Raw genomic sequence first — 20394 nt, 5'->3', positions numbered from 1 at the left:
CACAAACCACATAAAAGCCCGTTTGCTGAAATAAAGTCCCTTTATTTTTTACACATTAATTCAGCCGAAAATCGGGCCCGTGAGAGGGGGGGGGATTTTTTTTTTATCACTCGAGGCAGCGTGGCAACGATCATACGATCAAACAACAGCTCACATTAGGCAGCTGGATGGGTCTCTCCGTTACAACGAATCTACACAGATTCGTTACAATGGGTCTGTTTTTTTTTTTTTTTTAAACCCTTTCTTAAAGGGAAAGGGGCTGTTTGGGAGCATGCTAACGGCTGCCCATTGGCTGCTTGACGGCCAGGGGCGGGACGAGCTTGGCAATAGCGCTTCCTTTTCTGCCGAGACCGGAAGCTGTGGGAAACGCTACAAAACGCAACTGGATTCCACTACAAAGGCAGGTATGCATAACGACGAATTCCACTATTTTAAATGGCGATTTTTCGTTCAGTGACCAATTTGCAACAAAGATCCCCGTGCGAAATGGCCCTTACCATTGGTTTAATTAGACATTTTGCTTATGGCTTTAGGTGTTTGATTTCATCTGAAAAACATTTTATACTATTTTTTTTTGTAGGGCATGGCATTTAGTTAGCTTTACAGTTTTACACCATAGGTGTTCCCAATCTTCCATCATGATTGGTTCACTAAAGTTCTGCATCCATTTCACCATACACTTATTGACTTCTTCAGCCTCAGTTTCATACACAAGAAGAAGCTTTTAAATTCTGCCCAACAAATGTGGCTTATCTTGCATGATAATTTTTCAAATTCAGTTGGTTCTCTTTGCCTTGGAAGTCTTTCAATTTTCCTAACACCCTTGATGATCATTGCATATAAATGAACCAATCCACTGTTTCCCTTCTTGTTGGAGTTTTAACAGTTTTCATTTTCCTTCCTTCATCAACCAGATCTTGAATACTTATTTATTCAACAATTCTGTCTTTGGACTTTCTTTTGATGAAAACTTTCAGTGGTGAAATGTTTGGGCTTATTCTTTCTTTATACTTTGTCCAAATCTTTTAAAATCTACTTCTCCATATTTGTTTTCTTGACCTTGGTTCATGTTTTTGTTTTTGTGGCCACATTAATCTATACCAATTTCTAATCTAATCTAGTCTGTAACCCAAGTCAAAACTGCTGCATGGAAATATAATTTGATATTAGGAACACCCATTCCTCCTTGTTTTTTATCAGTTTGTAATATCTTAAAAGCAATTTGTGGTATTTTGTTGTTCCATATAAATTTATTAATGTGGCTTTGCAATTTAGCCTTGTGTGGATTCACTTCATAGCCTGTGTAAATTTCAGTTTCTTTAACTTTTTGATCTTGGCCATATAATATAATTTTGGTCTTTTAAAAATCTATTTTATACCCAGAAACAGCACCAAACTCACACAGGCAATTCATAAGCTTCAGCAAAGACAATTCAGGTTGTTTCATCAGAAGAACTACATCATCAACAAGACTTCTAATTTTATATTCTTCTATTCAAACTGCAGTGCAAAAATATTGGGGTCTGCCCTTATTTTATTGGCTAAGATCTCTAACACCAAATTAAATAGCAACAAAGATAATGGACAACCATACAGTTTGTGAGGTAATATAGCATTTCCTGCATTCTACCCTCACCCTTGGTGATAGCACTTTACTCATTTTTCATGATGGGCATGTTTAGTTTTTACATATGGACTTATTCCAACATATCATCCAAGACACAAACTTTCCTAGTTAAAGTATCTGATTTTCCATAAGAAAGTGATATTACACTCTTTACTTTTGAACGGCAGAATAGCTGCAAAACCCAGGGGTTGTCGCTAACTTGTTCCATTTCATGAGTTAACATGATAATCTTACCCAAAAGACTTATTGTAAAGACTGAATAACTAACCAGGTAAGGCTTTTCTGATTCTGAAGTCTTCTGGGCATAAAATTAGAAGCAGCCAAGGCTCATACCTGATCTTTCCCCCAAAGATGTAATTATAACTTTACCTCTACAGACATCGGTGTTTTATTGCCATTTGGTCAGACGGTCACCTGATTTTTTCAGGTATTTTATTAATGACATAAACAGTTTAATTGATTGTGCACTAAAACATTTCTAGGATTCCAAGTTGCCATAGTCTACCATCAATAATCACTGACCTTCATTTGTAAAATAGGAAGGGGGGCTACTGAATGGGGTGACCATTCCAGGGGAGTTCATCCAACCACAGTAGGTCTGTTTTTGGAATTCTTTTATAAATTGCCTTTGATTTTGAAGTACTTTCAGAAATCACATCGTGATCTTGTTCTTTACTTTTAAAGTATAGATCATTGCTGTGAAAATTTCCAAGTAAAACACACCTGCTCTGTTTCATGTGCCAACTCTTTGAAACTATTGGCAGATCCTATCAATTCCCACGAGTGATATCAAGACTAGCAATAAATTTTCATCCTGGCAAGGTGGCGGTTGGTGAACACCTATCATTTAAAATTATTGTGAATGTTCTGATTGACAACGTTCTGAAGAAATAATCATCTGAATTAAAAACATTATTGGCAAAATTTGTTTGATGGCATGACAAATCGAAGAACAGTGAAATGGGCCAAATCTTTATATACTTAAATCCAGTGTCTGGAGATGTAAGAAAACAAAGACGACCATTCCACAAACCTGAAAAAGACCCCAAGGTTTGCAGAAAAATGGGATATAAAAAAATACATTGAAGGGTTTCAAAAACACAATAAAAGGGTATATAGCTTTAGGTAATGGACTATTTCAGTGGCTACTGCTTGTTGTTGTTAGTTGCGAAGTTGTGTCCGACCCATCGCGACCCCATGGACAATGATCCTCCAGGCCTTCCTGTCCTCTACCATTTCTCAAAGTCCATTTAGGTTTGCACCGACTGCTTCAGTGACTCCATCCAGCCACCTCATTCTCTGTCGTCCCCTTCTTCTTTGGCCCTCAATCGCTCCCAGCATTAGGCTCTTCTCCAGGGAGTCCTTCCTTCTCATGAGGTGGCCAAAGTATTTGAGTTTCATCTTCAGGATCTGGCCTTCTAAGAAGGCCTAGTGGCCTAGTGCTTTTCCCTACTTTCTTCAATTTTATCCTACATTTTGCAACTGATGATCTAAACCACAATCAGCTCCTGGTCTTGTTTTTACTGACTGCATAGAACTTCTCCATCTTTGGCTGCAGAGCACATAGTCAATCTGATTTCTGTGTTGACCGTCTGGTGATGTCCATGTGTAGAGTCATCTCTTGGTTTGTTGGAAAAGAGTATTTGCTATGATCATTGTATTCTATTGACAAAATTCTACCAGCCTGTGCCCACTACACTAGCTTCCACAGGATAGCCACTGTTGAAGATGAACAAGGAGCTGGGGCATGATGAGTCACACAAGTAAGGGGGCTTCAAGTCATTCAGTGGTTGCTGTTAGGGAATTATTCTTCCCTCAGAGGCCAAAATAGCTCTGGAAAGGACCGTTTGCATCTCCTACTACCTTTTACTAACTGAACCAAGCTTTAAATATTGTGGCTGCCTAGCAGTAGCCATGATCTGGATGAGGGGTAGGGGGAATCCTCATTAAATTTGCAGATGGCACCAAATTGGGAGGAGGAAGAGTGAACACCTCAAAAGACAGAGAAAGAGGTCAGCCAGATCTCCATATATATACTGGAAAGCAGACATTTCTGGGTAGCAATGTTTATAAGTGAGATCTTGGTGTACTTGTGGATTGTAAACTGAATATGAGCAGACAGTGCGATGTGGTGGTAAAAAAGAAGCAAATAGGGCTATATCCTCAGAAACATCACATCAAAAGCACAAGATGTCATAGTCTTTCTATATACTACATTGGTTATACCGCACCTGGAGTACTGTCTGCTGTTCTGGAGGTCTCACTTCAAAAAGCATGTGGACAAAATAGAGAGGGTATAGAGGAGAATGACGAGGATGATCTGGGACCTGAGGAATGCTCACTGAGGAGAAGAGGAGGTTGAGAGAGGACATGATTGCTCACTTTAGAAGAAGAAGGACAGTACTGGCTAGATATTGGGGGGGATTTCACTGTCAGAGGGGAAAGGGGATTTTCTGAGATGAAAGGTAGACAGAAGCTGTCTGAGGAAAAGGAGTATCATATGGTGAGAGCAGCGTAATCTGTATGACACCTAAAACACAGTTGTAACTTTAGATCTGAATCAGCACCACAGAAAGCTAGCCAAACTGCAGGGAAGTTTGAAACTTGCAGAAGGCTTGTTGTTCCATCTTTAGCTTTTGTTGCCTAAATTTGGGGTTTATATATCCTGTGAGGTAAGTTAGTCTGAAAAGGAATGACTGGCCCAAGGTCATCCAATAAGTTCCACAATAGGCTGAAGATCTGAACCACCAACATCAACCACCATTTCAAGCTACCATCATCACCAGGGAAAGATTTCTTATAAATTAGCTTGAAAAGCTGTTTTGGAGTTGATGTTCTGCTGCTGGTGAAAGCATGTTGGGTACTTTGAGTAAAGATTTGACTACAGGGAGATTTCCACTGGGAATATAACTAATATTACGTACTCAATCAGGAAGTTAACCAAGGAGAAAGTCTTCAAAGGTCAGAGCTTCTGAAATGAAAGGATACTTTTTGGGGTGGGTGGAGATCCCATGAATGGCTTCCTTAGGATCTGGAAACTGACAAAGTATATTGCAGCATCTGTTGCTCAGTGAATAAAACGTGTGCTCCTCTTCCAAATATCTCAAGTGGCAAAGGATGCACTTGAAGCTTTTGTTCCAACTCAAAGAAAGCACAGGAAAGGTTTCATAGCCATAAAAAAATCTAACCTCCACCATGCAGCTTTCCTAGTTATACTGCTGTTAAAGCTGGGGTAACGGTGTAGCAGCTGTTCAGAAGGCAAACATAAGCAAATGAAAGAAGCCAGAAAAGCACTGCTGAGCCTTTTATCCTTCCTAAGTTAACCTTGCCTGCCAGGGCATTATGGTATGTGGACATCTTGAGAGAGAAGCCAACCTGAGCCAGCTCTTGAAGTTTCCTTTCCAACCATATTATACAGCTGAAGTTATCACTGAATTCTCTGAACTAAAAGTAGACTACTCTTATCATTGTGAATGAGATGCTTGAGATCATGGGTCATAATTACTGAGAGATTGAAGTAGCAGCTGATTACAGTGCAATTGTGTATGAGGCCACACCACAAAGAAATATGTTTCATTTAGTTTCTGTATAGCTAGAGGAGATACGTTTGTCAGGGATTTATTGTTTACAGTTATGAGGCTTAGCACCACTATTAATGCTACTTTTTTCCTATTTTGAAAGATGTACTTGGTCACTTTAGTCTTTCACTTGACAGATGCTATGGCAGTGCTATGATGGAACATAAAATATTGTTGGATGTCTTCTGGGAGAACAGTTTTGAAAGTGATAGCTAACCTGGTTTCCTTTGTGTTTCCTTACTATATCCCTCATGACAATAGAAGAAGAGAGCCAGTTTGGTGTAGTGGTTAGGAGTGCGGACTTCTAATCTGGCATGCCAGGTTCGATTCTGCACTCCCCGCATAGAACCAGCTGGGTGACCTTGGGCTTGCCACGGCACTGATAAAACTATTCTGACCGGGCAGTGATATCAGGTCTCCCTCAGCCTCACCCACCCCACAGGGTGTCTGTTGTGGGGAGAGGAATGGGAAGGCGACTGTAAGCCACTTTGAGCCTCCTTCGGGTAGGGAAAAGCAGCATATAAGAACCAACTCTTCTTCTTCTTCTAAATCTTCCAGCAGTGAAAAAGATTTCATCTACCTCCCATAACTTGATTATTTTCATGGAATTTTCAAATCACATTGAACTGTTTTTGTCCATAGAACGGCTCCAAATAGTTCTGTGAGGAATTTAAATTGGCCTCCTTTGATACATTTTATATTTTATGTTAATCATTATATAGCAATCCGAACATATTGTTCTCACACATGTCTAGCCTAATTAGTATGATTCATTTTTGTTTGTTTTTCATGGAATAACTGTAAGCTTCTGTTGTTTTGGTGACCAAACAATGCTTTCAAGACAATGCTTGGGGATTCCCAATTTGTTTGTTTGTAAACATAAATGCAGCCGTGGGATACCAGAATAGGATCAGGGCAGCAGAACTGGGAAGGAAGAGTTAATCCTATTTCTTTATTTAAAAAAAACAAAAAACAATATATATATATACATACTGCCTCTTCAGAGACACACTTGAAGCTGGTGAATATAATAATAATAAGAATAGTAGTAGTAGTAGTAGTAGTAGTAGTAGTAGTAGTAGTAGTAGTAGTAGTAGTAGTAGTAGTAGTAGTAGTAGTAGTAATCATCGTCATCGTCATCATCGTGGTAGCAGCAGCAATTTTATTTTTATTTTTATAATCAACCCTTCCCTGGGAGGCTAAAGTGTTAAATAGTATAATAAAGCCATGATACCATGAGCACATAATCAAACCATACAAACACTCAGCAGGCTAAAATCACATTTAGAAAATAGTCCTCAAGATAGAAGCAGACCCTAAAAACTGCTAAGCAAGACGAAACTCTTCTGGTTAAAATAAGTGGTTTGTCCTGGTGCCTACAAGAAAATAAGGGGTTACTAGGCAAGCCTCAAGGAGCAGGACATTCCAGTGTTGATGTGTCACCATTGAAAAAGCCCTGTCTTTCGTTACCAAAAAGCTGACCGCTGCAGACATTTGAATGGGATCTTAACTGACTGGCTGGACAGAAGGTCTTTCCCTCCTGCACCATTTTCATGATGCAGATTGTTCCCCCTACCAAGTCACTATTTCTTCTTAAGAGGAGAATAAACAGGTATCCATATGAGACCTTTCCATTTTTCCCCATGAAAAGTAGGAGTTGGGGAGATTTTTTCTGGAAAAGTACAGAAACTTACAAGTAATGTAATGTGGGAGTAAAAGGCATGGGAAAGTGATATGAGATGGGACATTTAAATTTAAAATATGAGCTTTTTTTGGGGGGGGTAATAACCTTAAAGGGGAAGAGTTAGAAGAGCAGAACTGTGACCTGGACATGACATCACAGGATGTGACTCTACTTCTCCACTGAACTCCCCCTCCTCCCCAAACTCTGCCCTCCCAAGGCACTGTCTCTAGGAGTTTTCCTAGGCTAAGTTGGCAACCCTATTTTATCTAAGTCTTCCTGGTCAAAAGAACTGTAATTTAATGACTGGCAGTTCTGAAAACCAAACAAGATCAGTACTCAGAAGGCAGACCCCCAAAGAAGATTCTGCAGAGGATGGCAGAGAATGCAATGGCAAATCTCTTTGGTTTCTCACTTGCCTTGAAAGCCCCATGCTCGGTCACCATAAATCAGCTTGATGCCAATTTACACACACAAGTTAGGTGGCAGATACTGACTACTTTAATAAATGTTTATTATGTTTAAAGTTCAAGTCAGAAAATAGTCCATCTACTTTGTGAGAACATGGTTGACAAACAAGGGGAAATAAAAGAATAACAAATTGTCAAGAAAGAAGGAAAGCATATACCTTGGTTAATTTATTATCGGTCTCAAAATTGAAAGAACAACTTACAAAAAAAGGTGGTCAGTTGAAAGAAAAAACTGTTTATGAAAAATTGATAATGGGTGATGTAAAACATTAGACTACGGGGCTGACCAGGAGGAGAGTAAGCAGGAAGTCCCAGGGAAAGTGAGGTGCCCCCCACAAGTCCTCAAGGGTTACCTACCATAAAAACAAACATGGCCCTGTAGGCAGCTTCATGTAACTGTAGAGTTTCCCATGTAGAGGCTGCTGGGGGAGAAGGTGGGATTGTTGGGTTGGGCTTTCTGGGAAGAAAAAGAGGGAATAGTGGGGCAGGGGAAGTAAGATCCCTTCTGGCCTTGTTGCACCATATCTTGAAGGTCCTCCACTTGTTATATCATAATTTCAGACATATCTCCTCATTGAGTAATTATGTCTATATATATTTAAGAAATACTTAAAGTGAAATTTTAAATCCTAGAATGGAAATCTATCAGAACTTATTTCAACATCTTAAATGTTAAGTTGTGAAGAAATCCATAAACATAGAGCCATTAGTTAGGCTAAAATCAAAAGGGAAGGTCCTGATTTATTTTTTTTTAATATGGGCAGATAACATCACAAGTGTGATAAAGCTAGGGAAGGAGGCATAAGCAGAATCATAGATATCTACAGCTATAAAAATACCACAGGATTTTTGGAGAACAGATTGAAGTAAAAAATCTTAACAGCTGCAAGATGAAACAGGCTATGATGTATTACTTTTCTAACTTGGCTTCTAGGAATTCAGAATAAATTTTATCTCCAAAATGCAATGGCAAGACTTAAATGAAATAGGACATAGGTAATTACAGAGCATTCCAAGATAAAATGCCTTGATTTAGAATCTTTTTCTAAGTCTTGAATTACTGTCCGATTATTAAAATAAATAGTTTAGGTTGTCATTCCTTTATAGTTTATTTTTACTAACAAGGATGTTTTGAATATGTACCCCAACAGAGAAATTTCTGGATGATGCATGAGTTCTGCTGCACCACTGAAATTCCTACCATATACCCCTGGGCCAGATGAAATTCCCCTGGCCCGGATGAAATGCACCCAAGAGTGCTCAAAGAACTTTCCGGAGAACTTGCACAACCCTTGTCCATAATCTTTGGGACCTCTTTAAGGACTGGAGATGTCCCAGAAGACTGAAAGAGAGCAAACGTTTTTCCGATCTTCAAAAAAGGGAGGAAGGATGACCCGGGAAACTACAGACCAGTGAGTCTGACCTCTGTTGTGGGGAAGATAATGGAGCAGATATTAAAGGGAGCGATCTGCAAACATCTGGAGGACAATTTGGTGATCCAAGGAAGTCAGCATGGATTTGTCTCCAACAGGTCCTGTCAGACCAACCTGGTTTCCTTTTTTGACCAAGTAACAGATTCGCTGGATCGTGGAAATTTGGTTGATGCCATTTACTTGGATTTTAGTAAAGCTTTTGATAAGGTTCCCCATGATGTTCTGATGGATAAATTGAAGGACTGCAATCTGGATTTTCAGATAATTAGGTGGATAGGGAATTGGTTAGAGAACCGAACTCAAAGAGTTGTCAATGGTGTTTCATCAGACTGGAGGGAGGTGAGTAGCGGGGTACCTCAGGGCTCGGTGCTTGGCCTGGTACTTTTTAACATATTTATTAATGATCTAGATGAGGGGGTGGAGGGACTACACATCAAGTTTGCAGAAGACACCAAATTGGGAGGACTGGCAAATACTCCAGAAGATAGAGACAGAGCTCAATGAGATTTGAACACAATGGGAAAATGGGCAAATGAGAACAAAATGCCATTTAATAAAGATAAGTGTAAAGTTCTATATCTGGGTGAGAAAAATGAAAAGCATGCCTACTGGATAGGGGATATCCTTCTAGGTAACACTGTGTGTGAACGAGACCTTGGGGTACTTGTGGATTGTAAGCTAAACATGAGCAGTCAGTGTGATGCAGCGGTAAAAAAGGTGAATGCCATTTTGGGCTGTATCAACAGGGGCATCACATCAAAATCACAAGATGTCATAGTCCCATTGTATATGGCACTGGTCAGACCACACCTGGAGTACTGTGTGCAGTTCTGGAGGCCTCACTTCAAGAAGGATGTAGATAAAATTGAAAGGGTACAGAGGAGACCGACGAGGATGATCTGGGGCCAAGGGACCAAGCCCTATGAAGATAGGTTGAGGGAACTGGGAATGTTCAGCCTGGAGAAAAGAAGGTTGAGAGGGGACATGATAGCCCTCTTTAAGTATTTGAAAGGTTGTCACTTGGAGGAGGGCAGGATGCTGTTCCCATTGGCTGCAGAGGAAAGGACACACAGTTATGGGTTTAAACTACAAGTACAACGATATAGGCTAAATATCAGGAAAAAAACTTTCACAGTCAGAGTAGTTCAGCAGTGGAATAGGTTGCCTGTATGGCCCCATCCAACTCTATGATTCTGTGATTCTATACAAGAGTTTGGCTAGAATTTCAGTGAAAAGATCCCATCCACATGCAGAAAGTAATATGTTTGTGTACAGATTGGGCCTCCACTAAGCTGAACGGGCAATCTTATAACTTTGGTATTACTTACAAAATTTAGATCCTGCCTTTCAGTCCTAACAAGAACCCCCAAGGCAGCTAACGTATCAAAACATACATAATAAAATCACATTTTAAAGCAATCCTGCTATGCAAAAACACACATCATTAAATAATTAAAAATGGAATTAAAACACATACAAAGACATAAAGATAACAGTTCAACAGTGGTTAGGAAGAAGGGGGTTCACTGAGAGAATGCCAAATGAAACAAAGAAGTCTTCATCCATTGGCAGAAGACAGCAGCAGAAGGGAGCAGTCAAATCTCCCTAGGGATAGAGTTCTAGATTTTGATCTATGATCAAAGAGGACCTCTCCAGTCTTGCCACATGCCTAATTTCAGAAGATGAGGCACCCAAAGCAGTGTCTCTGAAGATGATTGTAATGGTTTGGCAGATGCATCACACAGCATACTTTATTAACATATTTAAAGGCTATTAAAATGCTTAAATCATTTGTAGCAGCCTATCCCAGGAGGCTGCCAACTCTAAATTAGGAAATCATTGGAGAATTGAGGGTGGAACTTCCAGAGGGCAAAGTTTTGGAAAGGAACTTAGTGGAATATTTATTTATATGTTATTTATAATCTAATTTATATGCTGCCCTCCCCCAGAGGTTCATGGCGGCTTACAACAGCTACAATAAACACATAATTGAATTTTGAAATTTAACAATAAAACTTTTTTTAAAACCCTGAAACATTTAAAATCCTAGAAGCATCATTTCTGTTTCAGTGGGGGAGGGCTGAAGTGGTACAGTTCTTCATTTTAAGGTGTACAGATGGTAACTTTTCCATATCTGCATATGTTGTGTGTTCATGCCCAGCTAGAGGTGGGCATGAATCTCAGCACAATCGTTTAAAATCCATGAAACACACAAGCCCATATGGGTCTTTAGGCCTCGGTGGGCTCGGCAGTCTCTGGGGCATGGCCTTTGCATGCTCCTCTGTACCCCACTCAAGTTGGGGGCAGACACAGCAGATTGAGCAAACACCACCGATTGGCCCATAGGAGCCAGCACAGCCTTTAAATGCTCTTCGGCACCCTGCCCGAGTTGGGGGGGGGGTCATGCTCCCAAACCCATCCTCCTCCCTTTTCCCTCTATCTTCCTGTGTCCCCATTCCTTCCTTCCTCTCTTTATCCTTTCCTTCCTTTTTCCTGTCTTCCTTCCTTCTTCTTGCTTACTTTCCTTCTCCCTCCTTTCCTCCTTCTGCTTGCTTGCTCTCTTAATTGCTTCCTTTCTTCATCCCTCCCTGCCTTTCTATCCCTCCCACATTTGTAAAATGCATAAAGGTTCTTTACAATTATTCCAGTATGCATGAAGATTTCTGACTATATATTAAGAATCAGTTTTAAAGTACCAGTTCTTTAATGCAAAGTACAAAACTCCCTTTTAAACTACTATTAGCAGACTGATAATTAGAGCTGCCTTGTTAGAATCATGTACTTTCCCACAGAGCTCTCTTTGTTTAGATTGCAAGCATCTTCCACCATCAGGATAGAAAATAAATAGGCACATGTGCATTACCAAGTTAGAAGACAGAAATTAAATTGTTATTTGAATGGCACAATGATACATAAAGCGCCTGGGAAACTGGACTGTGCCTCAAGGGAAAATATTAACTTTGTTAGTTTCATTTGTCTCTCATCTAAGGTGGTGTGTTCTGCAATGATGTTTGAGTGGCGATCTAACACCTATGTGTTGCTCCTCCACTCTACATTTTAAGGAAAATATTTTCTTGGAATTAAACATGTACACAACAATAGAATCATAGAGTTGGAAGGGGCCATACAGGTCATCTAGTCGAACCCCCTGCTCAACGCAGGACTAGCCCTAAGCATCCTAAAGCATCCAAGAAAAGTGTGTATCCAATCTTTGCTTGAAGACTTCCAGTGAGGGGGAGCTCACCCCCTCCTTAGGCAGCCTATTCCACTGCTGAACTACTCTGACTGTGAAAAACTTTTTCCTGATATCTAGCCTATATCGTTGTACTTGAAGTTTAAACCCATTACTGCGTGTCCTCTCCTCTGCAGCCAGCAGAAACAGCATCCTGCCCTCCTCCAAGTGACAACCTTTCAAATACTTAAAGAGGGCTATCATGTCCCCTCTCAACCTCCTTTTCTCCAGGCTGAACATTCCCAAGTCCCTCAACCTATCTTCATAGGGCTTGGTCCCTTGGCCCCAGATCATCTTCGTCGCTCTCCTCTGTACCCTTTCAATTTTATCGACGTCCTTCTTGAAGTGAGGCCTCCAGAACTGCACACAGTACTCCAGGTGTGGTCTGACCAGTGCCGTATACAATGGGACTATGACATCTTGTGATTTTGATGTGATGCCCCTGTTGATACAGCCCAAAATGGCATTTGCCTTTTTTACCGCTGCATCACACTGCCTGCTCATGTTTAGTTTACAGTCCACAAGTACCCCAAGGTCTCGTTCACACACAGTGCTACCTAGAAGCGTATCCCCCATCCAGTAGGCATGCTTTTCATTTTTCTGACCCAGATGCAGAACTTTACACTTATCTTTATTAAATTGCATCTTATTCTCATTTGCCCATTTTTCCATTGTGTTCAGATCTCGTTGAACTCTGTCTCTATCTTCCGGAGTATTTGCCAGTCCTCCCAATTTGGTGTCATCTGCAAACTTGATGAGTAGTCCCTCCACCCCCTCATCTAGATCATTAATAAATATGTTAAAAAGTACCGGGCCAAGCACCGAGCCCTGAGGTACCCCGCTACTCACCTCTCTCCAGTCTGATGAAACAGAACAAAAATTAAAATGTGACACACGCAGGGCTGCCAGATTTTTTAATGGGTTCTAGTTAGACTAGCGAATATGCATTGCTCCTCGACACATCCCATCCCCGGAAGCCATGGAGGCAGGAGCAGGAGAGGGACCTCTTTGTGGCGGTAAGAGTACTACTGACGCCTCCTCACTGTATCTTGGCAGGTAATTGTGACATCTGCCAGGATTTTGACCAGGGGAATGCAGTTTTCCCGATTACACAGCTAGCGCTACAAATTGGCAGATGTTGCAGAACCAGCACTGAGAGGGGAAAGGAGGATGAATGTCGTCTGAAACCATGACTTTAAAGCATCTGCATCTGGTAAGGATTGCGCTGAAATTCCCTCATGTGAAATGGCCCTGAATGGGGCCAGCTCTGAATGGGGCCAGTTTGAATTCTCTGCCAGACTCAACTTTCCAAAACAGGGGAACTGCTCTCTGTAGTCTGGAGGTCAGAAGTTGCTCCAGATATCCAGGCCCCACCTGAAGGTTGGTAACACTACTATCCAGGGATTTAGGTAGTAGCAGGAGATTATAATTCAGGCACCTTGATCTGGATACTTGCTGTGGGCTTACAAAGTACATCCGGAGTTCTTGGCATTCAGAAAGGCTCCTGAACCAAATGAACACAGGGAGCACTGTGTGCCTCCGATTATGTTCTCTTGGAGTAAATGGTACATCCATGAGCTCTCTCCATTCTTCATTAATCCTTGCTGCACTACAAACCTGTGCTATAATGGAAGGGGGTTGCAATACAAAAATCAACATTTGAAGTGTCGCTCTCCAACACTGTAGAAAATGTTAAGGAAGGACCCGCATAATTCTCCTAATCAGAAAGTTTCAGGGACATTACTTTTGGACAGTTGGTACTTCCTTTACCTTTCAAAAAACAGTAGCTAAAAGGAACAGTGTTTCCAGCAGTTCTCTTCTACTTTGCCTCACCAGTCTCTTAATACTGAACCTTGCAAGGTTTCCCTTACTGCTGAAAAGTCATCATGAGTCAAGTCACAGGTGACACCATTCAAATGCCAAGGAAGGCATGGTCTCATCCTGTAAACAGCCTGGATTTTTCATATTTGCATTGTTCTTAAGGATTTTCAGAACTGGACAGCCCTGCTGTCTCTGTCTCTCCTACAACAAGTATTGTAGAGGTTTTCAGCAGTAGGATGTAAGGGGCACTATGGTATTGTCCTGGAATTCATGACACAAGGACCGTTTATGCACCGGATGTTTCAAGACAGGCTGCAGGCTGGAGTTCTAGTCATGGTAGGTTGCCACACCTCATCCTGCACCCACACAGGGGAGCTTTTGGCCCGGTGCACCTCATCTGCACCTCATTTGTTCTCCTGCACGAGAGCTGTGGCAGTGAAGTTCCCAGTGCATAAACAGTCAAGGAGATTCTCCACCTTTGCTCCAAAACAGTAGGGTTCAAAAACAGTCCTCTCCAAAACCCCATAAGATCATGTATGCATGCTTTACTCAGGCAGCTTTAAATTCAACATAGCCAACTGGCTTACTACCAACTGCAGCCTTTTTTACCATCGAGAAACCCCTGAAACATTCTTCAGGCTTTGAGAAAAAAGTGTGATTGTGCAGAATATGGTTGGGAAACAGAATATGGTTGGAAATATAGTTGGCCATTTTAGGAGGAGGTTGGGTCAACATGACCATATAAACAAATAAACATATATAGTCATATCACCCAATAAATGTTTAAGATATACAAAATTACTTAACTCCCACCCATTCAGGAAACCCTTCCAGGACCATCAAGAAGCCCCAGGGTTTCACACAGCCCTGGTTGAGAAGCCTGGTCCATTGGGATAGGGAGTTGCTTGAGAAGCTGACCAACAGGAAAATGAGGTGCAGGCATGACCAGAGTTCCCTTTTTCTCGAGCACATAAAACCCAAGAAGGTCCTGGACTTTTCATACTTGGTGATCAAATAGCCAGTGTGATGATGTCATGACAAGACCAATCAGATTTGGCTACATGTTTATTTCATAGAGCCAATTCAGAATGCATGTACCGCTCCCTGCTTCATTCTGAATGGGTGGCTATTTGGTTATATGACGACATCATAAAGACAATTTAGAGTAGAGATGATGCTTCCTGACTTTTATCCTTCTTGACAGCCACCCCATCACCACTCTTAAGAGAGCAAACATATTATCCCCCCCCCAAATCCTTCTGCTCATTTCACTTCAGTCTTATTTCAACCTAACTTTCAAACTGTATTCTGCCTCTCTTGAACAAAAAATTACCAATCTGATGTGAGCAGTGAAATCTATCCAAAAGAAAGTCATAGAAATTTTAAAATACTTGAGAATTTCATTGAACTACAAGGGAAAAAAAAACCTTACACTTCATAAAGCATTTTCCTCTGGCCAAAGCTGTTTCAATGATGAGTTTTAACTGCAACATGTTTTATATTTTTGATTTTAAACACCTCTTTCGTATTCAAATACCTATATTTATATTCATTAGATATTTTTAATTGTGCATTTGAACTTTGGTCTGAATGACCGTAAATAAAACTTGTTCTTATTGTTGTTGTAAGTAGAAAACTAATACTGACCTTGGGCCAATCACAGTTCACAGTTCAGACAGGAGGTCGGTTGTGGGGTGACAAAGCCTTGAGACTCTTTCAGGTACTAAAAACAGCTCTTCTCTGTTCCTGGGTACCAACATACCTTTAACTTGTTCCATGGTCCATCTATTACACTGATGTTAACTTTCAAATATATTTCCTACAAAGCGCTCTCATTTTTCAGTTTTCTTGGCAGTCAAAAATTAGTCAGCATTCCCAGCCACTAATGAGGTTTTCTTGAAAGGAATCTTGACTGGTTGTCACATATGGAATTGACTTGCGTCTGAAAAATATTAACAGAACTACCCCAAAAATTACATTATATATGATTCAGAAATAGTATGTGGTACACCCCTCTTTGGACAGTCTCCATTCAGAATGCAGATGTGGGATTGTTTCTGAATGTTTCCTCACATTAAAAAAAACAACAACCTTTTCCATGCAGAAACCCAGCACATCAGAAAGACGTTGATTCAAACTTTCATCAGTAACATGATAAGTTTGCATAGGCAGTATGCTTTTTGACCCATGGGAAGCATTATCTTGCAACCCCGAGTTTAGGATTGCCAGGTAGCTGCCAGAAAAAGATAGGGGAGTGCATTCTAGGAGCTGGAAGGAGCATGAAAATCAACACAACTTGCTGACATTGCCCAGATGTGGCATTGGCACATCAACAATGTTGGAGGGGGGTGTTGGTGGGGGGGGGGTATTTGGGCAAAACCTTTATGGTAGAATTAGCTACTTGCAATCAAGTCTTGCCCCAAAACCAAACCATTGCCCCCTGACATCACTGTTGTGCCTGTGTTGCCTCTTTCCTCCCCAGGCCTGGTAAGTTCCCCTGGTTTCTGAGAGCTCTAAAATAGGGGGAGAGGCTCGAAGTAGCAACGATACATTCTAAGGGCATTCAGTGCTAGGAAAGTTGTATCATGTGACATGATGTATATCTTAGTTCACCGGGATACACATAATCGTGTTCCAGCATCTCCTTCTGATGAAAGCAACTGACTGAGACTCATTCAGCCTAGCATATCTGAACTGGGGTGCAATTTTAACCTTCACACTTACCTTCATCCTTACCCACTGAACTTAATATGAGCACTTGCAGGATGATTCATCACGACTCATCATTGATGCATCATCCATCTTTACTGATACTTCTTCTGAAGGTGGGATGGAAATTCTTTATAGACAAAGATTCTATAGTGGCTATTGTGGTGGCTACTGTTGTATTGTAGCAAGCAACTGATTAGTGCTCTCTCAAAGAAGAAAACAAGAATGGAAAGCCCCCTACCTCCTACCGCCTGCCTTTTATTGCAAGAAACTAGGCCCAGAGGGTTTGTAGAAAGATCTATCTTGTCTGTTCATGGATCTAATCTCTAGATTTAAGTGCTCACAAATGGGGCTATTTTGAGAATTAGATATATTGCTGCGTTGCCCTTTTCCCAATGGCTGTAGCAGTAACAAGGAAGGACTTGGCACTTTTCACAATGGGTGAGTGCTTCCGCCTGCACAACTGGGAAACCAGATAACTTCAAAGCCTTGAAACAGGCTGGGAGTCAAGAAGAAGAAGAGTTGGTTCTTATATGCCACTTTTCCCTACCCGAAGGAGGCTCAAAGTGGCTTACAGTCGCCTTCCCATTCCTCTCCCCACAACAGACACCCTGTGAGGTGGGTGAGGCTGAGAGAGCCCTGATATCATAGCTCAGTCAGAACAGTTTTATCAGTGCTGTGGCGAGCCCAAGGTCACCCAGCTGGTTGCATGTGGGGGAGCGCAGAATTGAACCCGGCATGCCAGATTAGAAGTCCGCATTCCTAACCACTACACCAAACTGGCTCAAGCTAAAATTTATTTATGACAGATACACCAATAGGTAGTCTTCCTTTTTCACTGGGACTCAAGGCAGATTACACAGTGTCAATCAATGCAATCAATACAGGATTGCAAAAATCTGGAACAAGGCATAAATTATTTTTAAAATTCTGATTAAACAAAGCAGAAAACACTACAACTGAGAGCTCACTTGTGAGAGGCCTCTCATTCCCCCCTTCCCCACTATTCCTCTTTCCTTTCCCTGAAAGCTCCCAAAGTCTCTCCCCCTTTTTCCTGCTTCCTCTCTTCTAGGGATTCCCCTCTAGGTGGGCCTGCCGATCTCCTGGAATCAAAACAGAGTTCCCATCTCAGAGATAAAGTGCCTTAGGGTTGCTAGCTCCACTCTGGGAAATTCCTGGAGGATATAATGCTCAGCATGGTATACTGCCATAGAGTCTAGCCTATGGAGCAGCCACTTTATCCTGGAGGTCTCTCTCTGTCATTTGGAGATCAGTTGTAATTCTGGAGCCTAGCAATGCTAGTTCCCATGGAGTAAGTAGTAGCTTTGGAAGGATGAGTCTATCACATCATACTTTTCTGAGATTCCTGCCCTTCTCAAACCCCACCCGCAAATTTCCAACTGTTACCTAAACTGAAGTTGCTAACCTTATCTCCTTCCCAACCATCAATCTACCATGATCTGTCCCTTAAGCTTTCCTTCTCTCCCCCCCTGACAGCCTCTACCTAGAAAAAACATGGACCCAGTTGTGTGGTTAGTTCCATTTGCATGGCAGGGTTGTTGGTTAGACCCACTTGTATGGGGTGGCTCTTCACTTTCACTTGTATCTCCCCTCCTTTTCTCCTTCTGGAAGCCCCCATATTCCTCCTTTCCATATCCTATTCTCTCCTCAGCCATTTACCAACTGGCCCTTTATCTGCCTCCCATCTTTAGCTATGTTTATTTTTACTTCATTTAAACCCCACCATTCTCCACAATGGAGACCATTATATGCTTCTTAGTCTTTTTATCTGCACAACAATCCTGTGATATACATTAGGTTGAAAGGACGTGACCGGTCCAAAATCACCTAGTGATCTTCCACAGCAAGCTGTGGATTCAAACCTGGGTCTCCCAGATCCAGCTCTAATGCTGTAACATCTACAGTGGCTTTCTTAGGGTAGCAAGCAGACAGTTCTAGTTGAGTCACGCAAGTTGAGTGGTATTAAGTCACACAGAGACTACCACACACCAAATGGCAGCCTGTCCTAAGAAGGTTTCCACAAGTCACTGATAATGCAGAGGTGGTATGCTCGCACATACAGGAAAACATGTGTCCAGCATTAGCCATCAGAAATTAAGATATTTGATGTTGACTCAGGAATTCTAATTCGTAAATTGGTAAACTACTAATATTAATAGGCTTATGCAATAATGTCCCAGAGTCAGGAAACAGCATTAAGGAACAGGAGATATCGACATACTATTTTGGCCCCACCTATGGAGTCACATAAAATGAAAAAATAAACCACCACCACCAGTGGGGAAATTAAAAGACTTGACATTTTTCTTAGTTCATGTGAACCGACGAATTTGTGTGGCATCCAGAAAGTGGCCAGATTTAAATGTCTTGTGGAACAGTATTTGGAAAAGGTCGTTTCCTTCCAGTTCCAGTCAAAACTTTTAGTAATGTGGAACAAATCTTTTCCTATGCATTCCATATTAGTCTTTTGCTTTTTATGATATTCTTCAGCAAAATATGAAGCAGCTGGTGTTCAGTGCCAACTGGCACATACGTGAGTGGTGAGGATGGAAGGAAGAGGGTTTTTTCTTTCCTCACACAAACTAGGCAATTATGGAAACTGTGAAGTTACGGAAAAGCATTAGCAAGTGATACAAAAATGTATTGGTTTAGATGGTTTTGCCTGAGGCAGGTCCAAAGTCATTGTGACCTGTGGCAATCATAGCATTTTGAAAGTACAAAAGTATAAATAACCACAGCTCTAATCAGTGAAGTACAAAAGCTAGTCTTCCTCGGAGTTATGCTTCTGAAGGGAATATTCCCAGCACACACTGGTTTCAGCAGCTAACACTAGAACCGCCTAACCTCTCTCTCTAACAGCAGGATAAAAACAATGGGAATCTACTCATCAAGCTGTTTTTTTGTAATTGGATCTAGGGGTGTGCAATCAGACATTGCCAACTGGAAAAATCATCCAATTTGCCAGGCATTGGCATGCATAGGCTACATCTGGGACAGTCAATGTCTTCACAGAAAAAATTCCAGGTCTCTTGATCAAAGGGAATTGTTAGGAACTATACGGAGCTGCTGGCCTGCTTCCCATTCTCCAAGGAGCAGCATTTCTCACATTCAAATTTAGCCCTGGGATTATTACAGTCTTTCATGGAGAGGATGGAAATTTTAAATGGCAGCACTCAGTTATGTTTGCCATTTTGTATCCCATGTGTGCAGCACTACTCCTCCTGTGATAGATCCCTTGCTTGGCCAGATGGCACCTGCCTGGACTGCATTGCATTATTTTCTCAACAGAAAACAAAATAATCTCATTTGATTAACTTATCACTACTAGGTAGACTTTCTCCACTCTGTTCCCCAGTGGGGTTGTAAAGGGGGGGGGATGAGCATGAGAGGGATTATTTTATTTACATGTTGTTTTGGGTACTGCGCAGATTAATATGTGGTTTTGATCTTCTCTCTTTCCTTCTTCACTCTGAGTAATTTCTTTTCTTCTAGAGGCACCCAGGAATGCAACGGGTGCTAGCACATAGACCTGCACTGTGATCGTCCTGGGTTCTGGCCCTCCTCCCCCATCCCACTCGCCACTTGATCTTGAGATCCATTGTGGTGAAGTGGTTAGAGAGTAGCAGACTCTAATCTCAAGAGCTCAGTTTGATTCCTCCTCCAGATGCAGCCAGTTGGGCTACCAACTTCCAGGTGAGGTCAAAAAAGGCAGAGAAAGGGAGAAAGAAAAAAAGTAAGGGGGGGGAGAGGGAAGAAAAGCATCCGTTTTCTTGAAGAAAACAGCCTTTCCAGGAACTCCCAGCTTCACCCAAGCCTCAGTTG

Source organism: Paroedura picta, chromosome 1, assembly GCF_049243985.1.
Source record: "Paroedura picta isolate Pp20150507F chromosome 1, Ppicta_v3.0, whole genome shotgun sequence".
NCBI classification, from domain to species: Eukaryota; Metazoa; Chordata; class Lepidosauria; order Squamata; family Gekkonidae; genus Paroedura; species Paroedura picta.
Note: the sequence above shows the minus strand (reverse complement) of the source record.